The following is a 12,535-nucleotide window of genomic DNA, read 5'->3' on the forward strand; positions in this document are numbered from 1 at the left end:
ACAGTTTTCAGGTTTTGTTGCTTATGTTGATTTGCAGTCATTTATAAACAAGCATTTACAATGCATCGGGTCTCGCGTTTGCTCATGTTAGAGCTGATCGCGTTGTAAACTCCTAACCCGACTTTTCAACTATCGGGCAAAAGTGCATTTATGTACATAACCCGAAAAAGTGAAATCAAGTATGTAAAGCGCTCGACTTCAGCCAAGCGAGATCGGGCTCGTAAATTAGAGAAAAAAAAGTCCACGAGCCCGATGGAAAACAGCGAACCTCGCATGTTTTCTGTACTTGGTCGCTGCGCTGGAGGCGGGCTAGCCACCGGAAAAGGCATGACATATGTGTGCCTTCGACTAATGAAAGCAAGCAGATTTTATTAGGGAAGCCCACCAACCAATAAAAAACACTGACGTGAAGTTGACAGTGCTCCGAGCCCTTTTCTAAATACAAAAGAGTCTCCCTGCTAAACGCATGGGCGAGCGCATGCAACGCAGGAGACCCTAAAAAAATGTAGTTTTCTGAACACAACATTTTGTTCAAGGTTGAGCCCTGCGGCCATATGTAGGAAAAGGAAAGACAAAAAAAGAAGGAAAGAAACTAAAAGAAAATGTAACAATCCACATAATAAAAATGAGGAAAAATATCAATAAATGCTGTCCTGTGATGATCGTGTCTCTTATTCTGAGGTTATTCATCTCCCTTGAAAGCATCTTCTCTCCCCTCTCCTCCTCTATCCCTCCCCTTCCTGTACGTGAAAGGTTCTATCCTTTATTATCATTTGTTTATTCCCCGTTTTCTCTTGTGACCAATTTTTCATCCAGTACTCACCACCTGGTGCAGAAATCAGTGGGATCCAGCAGCTAACATTGAGCCCAGCCGAGGTCAACTCCTAATTTAATCTGTAAATCAACCAAAATAAATCCTAAACATTACCCCAATTACGTTATTGGTTTGGTAGTTCCTATATGTGATGTTACATGACTTTTGATTTGAAAACTTTTAAGCTGCTCGTTTTTTGTACTGGCAATATGAGCAAAAAATATATGAACCCTGAAGCCTAGGCACCACCAGCAATCCACCATAATGTGTTTTTATCTGTAGGCCGATGTTCAATTTCAGCCCCCATTAATAAAAAACGAATGATAGAATACCGACGGTATAGAAATATTTGTGTTTTTTCATGTTAACAATACCTTGCCAAACGTTTTTAAAAATACCACTATTGCTAATTTTGAGGGGCGTTATCGTGGTCACCTCTTGACTCTCTTCTTTGGTGTTGTTTTTCAGTGATTAATGTGGCACCTAATGTTCCCATAAAGGAAGGTCCAGGAAATCCTCTTGTCCTCACCCTGCTCCTGGCGAGGGCCAATATGGAAAAATCTGTGCTAGATGAATGGAGTCTTGGCTGTGTGTATAATTACCATCTACAGAACGTGGTGCAGGTCTTCTGCATTTCTACTTTGCAAACAGAATTTACATGCAGTGAATTAACGAATTAGCCAGATTTAGGTACACAAATACAGCGTGGCTGGGATTACAGGTAGTGGAAAGTTTATTTACAACCAATTTGTCAATGCAAGAAGATTCTTTGAAAGAGGACACTGTTGGGAGTGTGCACCTGTCAATTCTGGAAGCATGCAGTCTACAGCTGTGTAGTACTGAGTCTCATGTCACTACAGCTTCACGTACAAATCCTAAAAAACCTGAGAAAGTCGAGGAATGTTTTATAATAAAAATAAAGAAAAATGTTGCTACTTTTCCACCGATATCCATGTATGCTTAAAAGAAATCCTTATAAAAACAAAGAGGACACAGGCAAGTATTTACAGTTCAATACAAAAACTAAATTGTTATCCTGCTTGGCGAAGTAAATAAAAAACATTCTTCAAGCACGCTCTCCTCGAATTCTTCTTGCCAACTGGATGTCCTTGGGCATAATTGTTACTCTTTTTGCGTGAATAGCGCAGAGGTTTGTGTCTTCAAATAGGCCAACTAGGTAAGCCTCACTTGCTTCCTGCAGTGCACCAATAGCTGCACTCTGGAACCGCAAATCAGTTTTAAAGTCTTGAGCAATCTCCCTCACTAAGCGCTGAAACGGCAGTTTGCGAATCAACAATTCAGTAGATTTTTTGATATCTTCGGATCTCTCTCAAAGCGACTGTGCCAGGCCTGTATCTGTGAGGTTTCTTAACACCGCCCGTAGATGGCGCGCTCTTCCTGGCGGCCTTAGTAGCCAACTGTTTCCTCGGAGCCTTTCCTCCAGTGGACTTACGAGCGGTCTGTTTGGTTCGAGCCATTTTGATTTAATGCGCGCCTCCGTGCGTCTACGCTCAGTCCCGTGGCTGCCAAATACTCAAGCGCAGTTTGTATCTGTGGCTGGGATTACAATTTCTGGTTATTTTTGTTGCATGTAAATCCAGCTTTTCTGAGTTATGCCTCCCAGAATATGGAATAACATGTGGACGAAGAATACTGAGTCCAAATACATGGGCTTTTCTTTTTCTGGAATGAATATCAGGTCCAAATTTGCACCCATTTACCACCTGCCTGAAGCAGGTATTAAATGGGTTGCAGCGGGTGCATAAAGGCTCATGGGGAGGGGGGGATGGGTGTAGGGTTTGTGGGTGAAGGAGGGTGGCCCTGTGCTCACTTGGAGGGGAGTTGTCTGCCCTCCCCTTCTGCTCTGCCTGCAAGTGGGGGACATTTGTGATCTGGGCTTCTGTGCCCGGTTCCTCCCATGGGTGACCTCACCTTTCAGCTCCAGGCTGTGTCCATGCCCAAGGCTTGGTGCCTTCTGATGCAGTCTTTGCCTGTCATCACCTCATCTGTGGTGTTACCCTGTCTGGAATTTGCAAACCTTGTAATTTTGGGGTTGAGAAACACCAGACTCGCAATCCTGCAAAGATGTCACTATTCAGAGGTTAGACTATTACAAGTTTGGCACTTAACATAACTGTCATGAAGAGTAAAGTGTTTTTTAGGCTCTCAGACCAATTGCTCAAGGCAATATGGAGTTTGCATCAAGCTGCAAGGACTCCCATGGGGTAAATTAAAACTTTGCTGATTGTGACCTAGCATTTAGCTGCTGTCTGGAGCTGAAGGTCGAGAAAAGTTGGTTGCCATGGTTACAGGTCCGACCTGTGCATATTAAGCAAAGTCTCACAGAGGGATGTAAAACTGAAACCAAAGCCAGCCTGGAAGAAGAGGGACTGGTTATCAGCACTAAGTTGGCTGCGGGCCTAAAGCTGCAGACTCTGGACCTCGCACCCCAAAGGTCAGTGAGGCTGTGCGGCTTCCTCATAGGCTGCAAGAGAGACTGCCAAGTTCTGGGAGTGGGAGGCTGACAGTGCAGCAGATGCAGTGTAACAGGGGCCCTAGAGGCTTGAGGGTGGCTCATTGCAAACCAGTTATGGTTGTGATTTACTGCCCATCTGGGGGTTGGGAGGTCCATTATCTGGCAATAGTGCCCATGGCACCCTTACTATGCTAAGGGTGCCATGGACCCTTTTGTTTACAGTACTGCAGAGCCTCAGTATTCATGTTAGCCGTGTAAAAGTTAAGGTGCAAGGCAGTGCATTTTTTGTAAAATATTTAGTGCCAGTGCAGAAAGCGCTGCTCAGACACCAGCAGCTGGCGCTATCAAATATCAGCTTGAGTAACCAAGGATGTGTAGTCCTAAATAATCCATCTCGGTCCTCTTTAGTTTGCTGCCAGGCACTCCTAGCCGCGTTCTCTCTCTCTTGCAGGTTTCTGCTTTCTCCCCTAGTGATGGACTTTCCGTGTTACTCTTCCACCATCGTTCTGTTTTGGGTGTTTCCCCTCTTTTGCTCTCACGAAATGTCCGATGAGAAGAAAGAAGTGCAATGACCCCCTACCAACAATCTCCAGTTGAAATGAAGCACCGATGCTAGGCTGTCTAAGCTACAGCCATATCATTCAGACCGCGTCATTTCTCTTCCTTGAGCCGATGATGTCCCTGCCTGGGAGCGCTCTCCTCCTATACCTGCCTCCATGGTGGCTGCAACACAGGTCTGGAGAGCGAGTTCCTCCAAAGAGGAGACCCCCAGCAGCTGCTCGTCCACCCCTACTCGGCATTACCAGCTGCCGACAGCGATATTATACAGCCTGAAGTAGGCAGAAATATGTCAGCTATTTGACTCCATTCCGAGAGTGCCTGTCATTCGTCAGACCTCTGGACTGAAGATTCTATCACAGCTTGCAACCTGACCCTCTCCATCCTCTCAATCTAGTCTTTGAGGTGAGTGCTCATAAAACAGACACTTTTGTTTACAATCCCACGACCCCATTTTCCTTCCAGACTCCCTTAAAGGAAGAGTGCAACTAATCCTACACCTTTTCACGTAGTTCTCTTTGTGGCCTGAGCAGACATCAGAATGCTTTTTTTCGGTAATTTGTTTTCTGTTTTTCGTCTATTTGAGGGTAAATATTTTATATTGTGTTCCTTTAACCTGCTGAAGACTATTGTTGCGTGTGTTTCGAAGGGGCCTCGTCTATGCCATTTTTGTGGACTTGCAGTGATGGTGTCAGTACCCTGATGCGTAAATGGGCTCTGCGGCGAGTCCACAGCATTCAACGCAACATGAACATAGGTACCAAAGGGGTAGGGATTCAATTTCATGTACATTTGCCTTTCAGGCCAGAAAGGCTCGCATTAGCTTTGAGACTGCTGATTTTTGGGAGCAGACACCTACTAACATATACAGTATGTTCTGTAGTCCCTTCTCCCACCCAGTGTCAGGTGCTGATTGTCCTTAAACTAAAGCAATGGTTCCCAGACCGTGGTCCGGGGACCCCTAGGGGTCTACGAAGCCTCCCCAGGGGGTCCACCTCTCCTTAGAAAATTAAGTAATATTAACAGATTAGCTCACCAGCTTTCAGTAATGACTCAGTGGGGGTCCCCAGATTCCAATAATGATTCGGTGGGGGTCCCCGGGTTCCAGGAATGATAACGTGGGGTCTACAGAAGTCAAAAGGTTGGGAACCACTGAACTAAAGGAATATTCATTTAGTGGAGCCTAAGCTGTCATGTGAGGGATCTATAAAACGTTTTGCTTTTTTAGTCAACAGTTTTAAGGTATTTGTAAAGTGCATAGTTAATTGAAGCCGTTACTCTGACAATAACATCATAAAATTTAAAATATAAAATAAACACATCAAACAATCCTGACATTGCTTTAGGGCTTCATATTTGCTTCCATTAAAGGAACCTTGGGGTAAGAATAAAGTGCTGCAAGTACTCATTTAGGAAGCGGTTTTCCAGACTCCTCCATTTAAGAGATGAAGAAGGTTGTGCATAATGGCCTAAGGTAAGTAAATAGCATCTATTAAAATAATATTACGTGCATAGCTGCTCCAGTATACGCACGTGGGATATTATCGTCAATTTGCCTGGTTCCCCTCCATTAGTTTTTGTGCAGCTTGACGTAAAAATTTTCAAGAGCAACAGTTCAGAATTCTGTCCATCTGACTGAAACCTGCTAAGACAGCCTGCCTGCGGGAGCAGACGCCTCCTTGGGTCTATAGCGCTTTCAGCAAGCACCTCCTTTCCCTCATGGTCTGGACAATTACAAAAAAGATGGACGGCATGCTCCCCTGTGCATGGCGCAGTCTCCATGTGCCTGCTTCTTTGTTCTGGAGCCAGGGCACAGCATGATAGGGGAGAAGGCCAAAGCACAGAGAACAAGCATTGGCATATCCAATAGGTCTTGCATTTTGGATGTGAATACACTATTTTTGTGGTTCTATTGTGTTATTGTTTAGCATCTCGCATTGCCACTACAAGCAAAAAACACATCCCTAGATATGTGTGGATGCCGTAATAACACACATCGAAAATATTAAAGGACGGTGGAGGGCTGTGTTCAGAAGAATAGTCCGTTTTTTGTATTAAACTACTGATATGCTTTGTGAATGAGATACAACTGCCTGCTGTGTCAGAATCAATAAGTGCTGGGGGGGGGGGAGTGTAGAGGGTTAGAGGTAGAGAGAGAGGGTAGAGGTAGAGAGAGGGATAGAGGAAGAGGTAGATTTATAGAGAGGTAGCGGTGTAGAGAGATGAAGAGTGAGGAGCAGAGATAGAAATGTAGAGAGGTAAAGGTGTAGAGAAGTAGAGGTGTAGAGATAGAGAGGTAGAGAGAGGGGTAAAGATAGAGAGGCAGAGGTAGAGAGATAGTTGTAGAGAGGTGGAGAGGGAGGTAGAGAGAGAGAAAGTAGCGGGAGAGAGAAAGAGGGGTAGAGGTATAGTTAGAGGCATGAAGAGGTAGAGAGATAGAGGGAGGTAGAGAGAGAGGGGTAGAGGTACAGATAGAGGGAGAGAGGTAGAGAGAGGGGTAGAGGTATAGAGAGGGGTAGAGGTAGAGAGAGAGGTAGCAATAGAGAGGTAGAGGTAGGGGTAGAGAGAGGTAGAGGTAAAGAGGAGGTAGAGGTAGTGAGGAAGATATATATAGAGAGAGCGGTAAAGAGAGATGTAGAGGTGTAGAAGTACAGGTAGCAAAAGAGGGCTAGAGAGGTAGAGAGGGGTGGAGAGATAAGGGGTAGAGGGAGAGAGAGGTAGTGATATAGGTAGAGGTGTAAATGTGTAGAGGGGTAGAGTTGTAGAGGTAGAGAGGTAGCGGTAGAGAGAGAGGTAGAGGTAGAGAGAGGTAGACCGATAGGTAGAGGTGTAGAGAGGTAGAGATTGAGAGGTGGAGAGTTAGAGGTGGATAAAGGTAGAGGTAGAGAAGTAGAGGGAGGTAGAGATAGAGGGAGAGAGAGGTAGAGAGAGAGAGGGGTAGAGGTAGGAGTAGAGGGAGAGAGGGGTAGAGGTAGAGACAGAGGGGTAGAGGTAGAGAGAGGGGTAGAGGTGTAGAGAGGTAGAAATGTAGAGAGGTGGAAAGGAGAGGTGGAGAGGTAAAGGTACGGAGAGAGGTAGAGAAAGAGAGCGGTAGAGGTAGACAGAGGGGAGTGGAGGAAGAGATAGAGAGAGGGTTAGAGGTAGAGGGTAGAGATAGAGATAGAGAGGTAGAGGTAGAGAGAGAAAGGCAGAGAAGTAGCAATAAAGAGACAGAGAAGTAGCAATAGAGAGAGCGAGAGAGAGAGGGGTTAGAGGTAGAGAGAGAGATAGAGATAGAGGCAAAGAGAGAGAGAGGTAGAGAGAGAGGTGGAGGTATAGGTCGAGGTATAGAAAGGAAGAGGTAGAGAGAGAGGTAGAGGTATAGTTTGAGGTATCGAGAGAGAGGTGTAGAGATGTAGAGTTAGAGGGAGGTAGATGTGTAGAGGTACAGGTAGAGAGTGAGGTAGAGAGAGGGAGAGAGAGAGGTATTGAGAGAGAGAGGTAGATATAGAGGTAAAGATAGAGGGGTAGAGGTAGAGAGAGCGGTAGAGGGAGGTAGAGGTGTAGAGAGGTAGAGGTGTAGAGTGGAGGTAGAGCAAGAGTTAGCTGTTGATAGAGGTAAACATAGAGAGAGATGTAGAGAGAGAGGGGTTGAGGTAGAGAGAGGGGTTGAGGTAGAGAGAGGGGTAGAGGTAGAGAGAGGGGTAGAAGTAGAGAGAGGGGTAGAGGTAGAGAGATATAGAGATGTAAAGGTAGAGAGAGGTAGAGGGAGGTAGAGGTAAAGAGGAGGTAGACAGAGGTAGCAAGAGAGAGAGATAGAGAGCAGAAGAGAGAGAGAGAGGTAGAGAGAAATGTAGAGGTTTAGAGATCTAGAGGTGTGGAGTTGTAGAGGTGTAGAAGCAGAGAGGTAGAGAGAGGGCTAGAGAGAGAGATAGAGAGGGGTAGAGAGATAGGTAGAGGTAGAGAGAGAGGTAGTGGTATAGGTAGCGGTGCAAAGGTGCAGAGGGGTAGAGTTGTAGAAATGGAGAAGTAGCGGTAGAGAGAGAGGTAGAGGTAGAGAGCGATAGACGTATAGGTAGAGGTGTAGAGAAATAGAGGTAGAGAGGTGGATAAAGGTAGAGGGAGGTAGAGAAGTAGAGGTCGGTATAGAGTGAGATAGAGACCGGTAGAGCGATAGAAAGAAAGGTAGAGAGAGACGGGTTAGAGGTAGAAAGAGGGGTAGAGAGAGAGATAGAGAGAGAGGGGTAGAGGTAGAGAGAGGTAGAAATGTAGAGAGAAAGGTAGCGGTAGAGAGGTAGAGGGAGGTAGAGAGAAATAGAGGTGTTGGATGGTAGAGGTGTAATGAGGTGGAGAGGTAGAGGTAGAGAGGTACGGAGAGAGGTGGAGAAAGAAAGGGGCATAGGTAGAGAGAGAGGTAGAGAGAGGGGTGGAGGCAGAGAGCAGTAGAGGTAGAGAGCGAGTTAGAGGTATAAATAGAGGAATGGAGAGGAAGGGGTGTTCAGAGGTAGTAGTGTAAAGCGGTAGAGATAGAGAGGTAAAGGTAGAGCGGTAGACAGGGAGATAGAGGTAGAGAGAGATCTAGAGAGAGAGGTAGCGGTAGAGAGAGAGAGGGGTAGAGGTACAGAGAGAAGGTTAGAGGTACAGAGAGAGGGGGCAGATGTACAGAGAGAAGTAGAGGTAGAGAGCAAGGGTAGAGGGAGAGGGTAGAGAAAGAGAGATATCAAAGAGCAAAGCACCATTACAAACAAAACATGAAACCTTTGGTGCCTTTCCAAACATGGAATTTTCACTAATGTGGTGTGAACACATTGCCACGGTCAACAAAAAAAGAACATTAAGGCTGCAATGCCCAGAAGGGAGGAGGGGCCATTACACGCTGTAACAGGAGGAAGAGTGAACGGTGATGACCATCAAAAATGTTCTCTTAGTGAAATTGCCTATGAGGGAACTAAGCACACTAAGGAGGGACATTTAGAAAAATGCACCAATAAAAAGGAAGCATTTAAGACAAGCATAACAAAGAATGAATGCAATAATGGGCGTGGTTAAAACCCATTGACTGAATACACCATGTCTTGCAGACAGCGCATGCGTGCTGCCTGTGCTCAACCTAAAAAGTTCAACTGCAAGTCACAGCATGTTTATAATATTGTTTAAGGAAAGTCCTGTCCGACTGAAAATGTTACAAATTTTAGGGCTACATTTAGAACCCGTGCAGGACAAAAGTTCCCCTACTTTGTAATAATTTAATGCAGCTACACAGCTACCAACTAGAGATTTGTTTCCTCCCAAGTAAAATGAGTTTTACATGTCCTGCCTTGTATTTGGATTATGCTCAAAACAGAAACTTGACAGCAGGAGTATATGCCCTCCTATTTATAGGTGCAAATATTGGTTAAAACAGTTCAATCAAACAGAAAAAGTTGCATATTTGAAATTCCTTTCTTCTAGGGATCTAAAACATCATTCACTGTGAACTTTTGTTTTTAATCCATTTGTGTGAAGGATTCATATAGTAAGCCCAGGAAATTACTTCCAAGTGATTTTGTTATTAAGTGGCTAGCTCATTTAGCTAGTCATGGAATTTTAGCTAAAACTTTATCTGTAACAATCACTAACTATAAGCATTCTTGAATGTTACTTTGTTTAATGATGTCAGCTGGGGTTGGGGGGAAGTATTTTCGACATTCTTCGAAAAACCACTGAAATTCACCAGTAACAGTTAACTGAAAAAACTGCAACTCACTACCCACCATGGAAGGTGTTGTTATCTATGATGTAATTTCAGATGAAATTAGTAATGTTACCAAGGATGTTATAGAACATTTCATGAGAGTTGTAATATGTGAGATCATAATCAATGCATGGCGAGGGGGCAAGTTATAGTTTCTTCAGTTAACTATAACTTGTGATTTTTATTTTTAGTTTAAAGCCTTTTAGTTCTTTTTTTACCTAACTATAAGGTTACTTTAACATTTGTTTTTTTGTATACCATCCCCGCGCCATACACAGCCAAAGGCTGTGCGTTGTGTGGAGTTGGGCATTTGAGTGGCCAAAGACCCAGAGCCCACTATCCCATTGAGTGGCCAGTCACCCACGGGTGCCCTTCGCCCCATTGCAGGCCATCCCCCTATTGTCGTGAATCGCCACAAGTACCCCACTATGTTTTTTCATTGCACTGCGCTACTGTGATACGTATGCGAATGTAAACAGGGGCACTTTGGGCATTGCAGTAGTAAAGCAGTATTGCAGCACCGCGAACACAAAATAAAAATAATTTTTAATTTTGACCACAGGGTCATTGTACCACTACCATGACCCATTATTACTTTTTTTTATTTTCTATGACACAGGGACAAAGTCCCTGAATCATAAAGTGGTGACCAGAACATATTCTTCAGGTTGCAGCCAGACAATAAGATCGCATCTTTTGAGCTTGTGGTAACACGGTTGTCCTGTGGTGGTATCACGTATAACTATATTGTATATATATATATTATATGTATATTATTATATATATATATATATATATATATATATATATATATATATATATATATATATATATATATACCAGTTACGATGCTCGATTCCAGCCGCTTACTCGCAGTGAGCCTGCGATAGGGTAGAGAATCCTAATACATCAAAACAAACATGTCGCCTATTCGCGAGCAATACCAGCACCACATAGACAACGTACGGCAGATCAAGTCTAAACAGCGTATTTATTTAAATGCATGTATCAGCAAAGTTGTCTGATGCGTTTCGGAGCCTTCGCTCCTTGCTCACGGGTCCACGTAAATCCAAAATGCTCTCGTAGTATTGAAAAACTTGTCTGCCATATTGGAACGTTACAAATTCTATTATAGATTCAACAAAACAAATATATATGCGCTGTAGGTTTACTGTATATTCTTCTGGCCACTAAATCCTTAACTAAAGATAATCAATATAATTAAGAACAATTATTATTCGTATCATCAAAAAAACAATTACTAATGTACTTAATATTAACCTGTGTTACACCAATAACAATAGATCCACTGTGGCTAAATAGCCTACAGTATTTTTAAACACAGATACGTATACATTATTCATTACTTGATCATCTCAATATAATCTCATTGCTCAATTCCTAAATTATAATTCCCTTTACAATATGCTGAGAGAAAACAGTTTCCTACCTCAACATTACTCATTGAATCCAATAAGTTGAAACTCCCGCAGGCCAAACTAGGGTTTAGATATAATAGCTCTTCTGTATTCGAATGCTTCAATCCCAGCCATCTTCACCCTATTAGAAATAAAACATGTAATCAAAAATAAAATTCATATTCAAACTCCAAAAATGAAAAAGTCACATTTCATATCTACTACTACTTGATACCTAAACCGTGAAAATTCCTATTTTTTAGCACCTGAAATCATAATTGCCATTAAAAATCAACTTAAGTGCACTGATAATTCTTCATCCAGATTCAGTCCTCCTGGGTGAAGAGTTCTATATTTAATGATGAGTTTAGATTTCAGTCTCCTTAATTCCTGCTCCCTATTACCTCCTCTCATAGAAATGGAGATACTATCCAAAACACAGAACGTCAACAAATTGGTATTTTTTGGATGGTACAAAGCAAAATGTCTAGCAGTTGGATACTGTTTATCTTCATTTATTATAGCTCTCATGTGTTCAAGCACTCGTTTTTTAGCTTTCTGAATTGTGCTGCCAATGTAGTATTTCTCACATGGACAGCCTAATGCATAAATACTAAACTCCGTTATTACAAGTCAGATGTTTTTTAATCATAAATGGGCTTATTTGTTTTGATAGCCGTATTTCATGACAGCTACTGCTATATTTACAGGTTTTGCATGAACCACATGTGCAAAAACCTTGAATAGATGTTTGTCTACCAATTTGTATAGATTGTCTAACATGTCGCAAAGTTTATCCTTCAATGAGGCGCATCTTCTAAAGGTCATCTGCGGTTTCTCTCCAATAAATTTACCTAGGTGTTTGTCAGTTCTTAATATATCCCAATACTTATTTAAACTACATCTCACTTCCCGAGCTTGATTATGGAAAGTTGTAATAAACCTTACAGATTGAATCTCATTATATGTTTCTCCTCCTTGTGGAATCAGCAGTTTTTCACGATCAATTGTCATGACCTTTTTACATGCACTCTCAATGACTTTTCGCGAGTAACCTCTCTCTAGGAATCTATTCCTCATGATCTCTATTTCATGTAAAAATCAGTTTCTGCACTACAATTCCTTTTAGCTCTGAGCAATTCCCCATATGGAGTACTTTGTATAAGGTTCTTGGGATGACAACTCTTTGCATGAAGAAGACCGTTATCTGCTGTTTTTTTGCATAACAGAGTGCTAACTAGCTTAGAACCTTGGACTTCCAACCTTAAATCAAGAAACTCAATATTAGATGTATGTGAGCTGTACATTTCAAATTTAATTGATTATCATTCAGTTGCTGAACAAACTCAGAAGTTTGAATCTCATTACCTTTCCAAATGCAGAAGATATTGTCTATATAGCGAACTCAGAGGATGGCGTGTTCGTCAAACTGACGGATGTTAAAACTATCTGCTCCTCCCACCAGCTCAAGTAAAGACCTGCATAGCTGGGGTGAAAAGTGCCCATCGCCGCCCCCTGTGCCTGCCTATAGTCCTCCCTGTCAAAAATGAAAAAAT

General features: G+C 42.8%; 1 protein-coding gene and 1 pseudogene across 29 annotated transcripts in view; one reads left to right on the forward strand and one right to left on the reverse strand.

The window, feature by feature from the left end:
• The window catches only part of CTNND2 (catenin delta 2), a 3,139,673-nt gene that overhangs the window by 2,624,993 nt on the left and 502,145 nt on the right, over positions 1–12,535 (forward strand). The window lies entirely within an intron of this gene.
• Positions 1,703–2,366, reverse strand: LOC138282272 (histone H3.3A-like; annotated as a pseudogene).

This window comes from Pleurodeles waltl, chromosome 2_2 (assembly GCF_031143425.1).
Source record: "Pleurodeles waltl isolate 20211129_DDA chromosome 2_2, aPleWal1.hap1.20221129, whole genome shotgun sequence".
In the NCBI taxonomy this organism is placed as follows: domain Eukaryota; kingdom Metazoa; phylum Chordata; class Amphibia; order Caudata; family Salamandridae; genus Pleurodeles; species Pleurodeles waltl.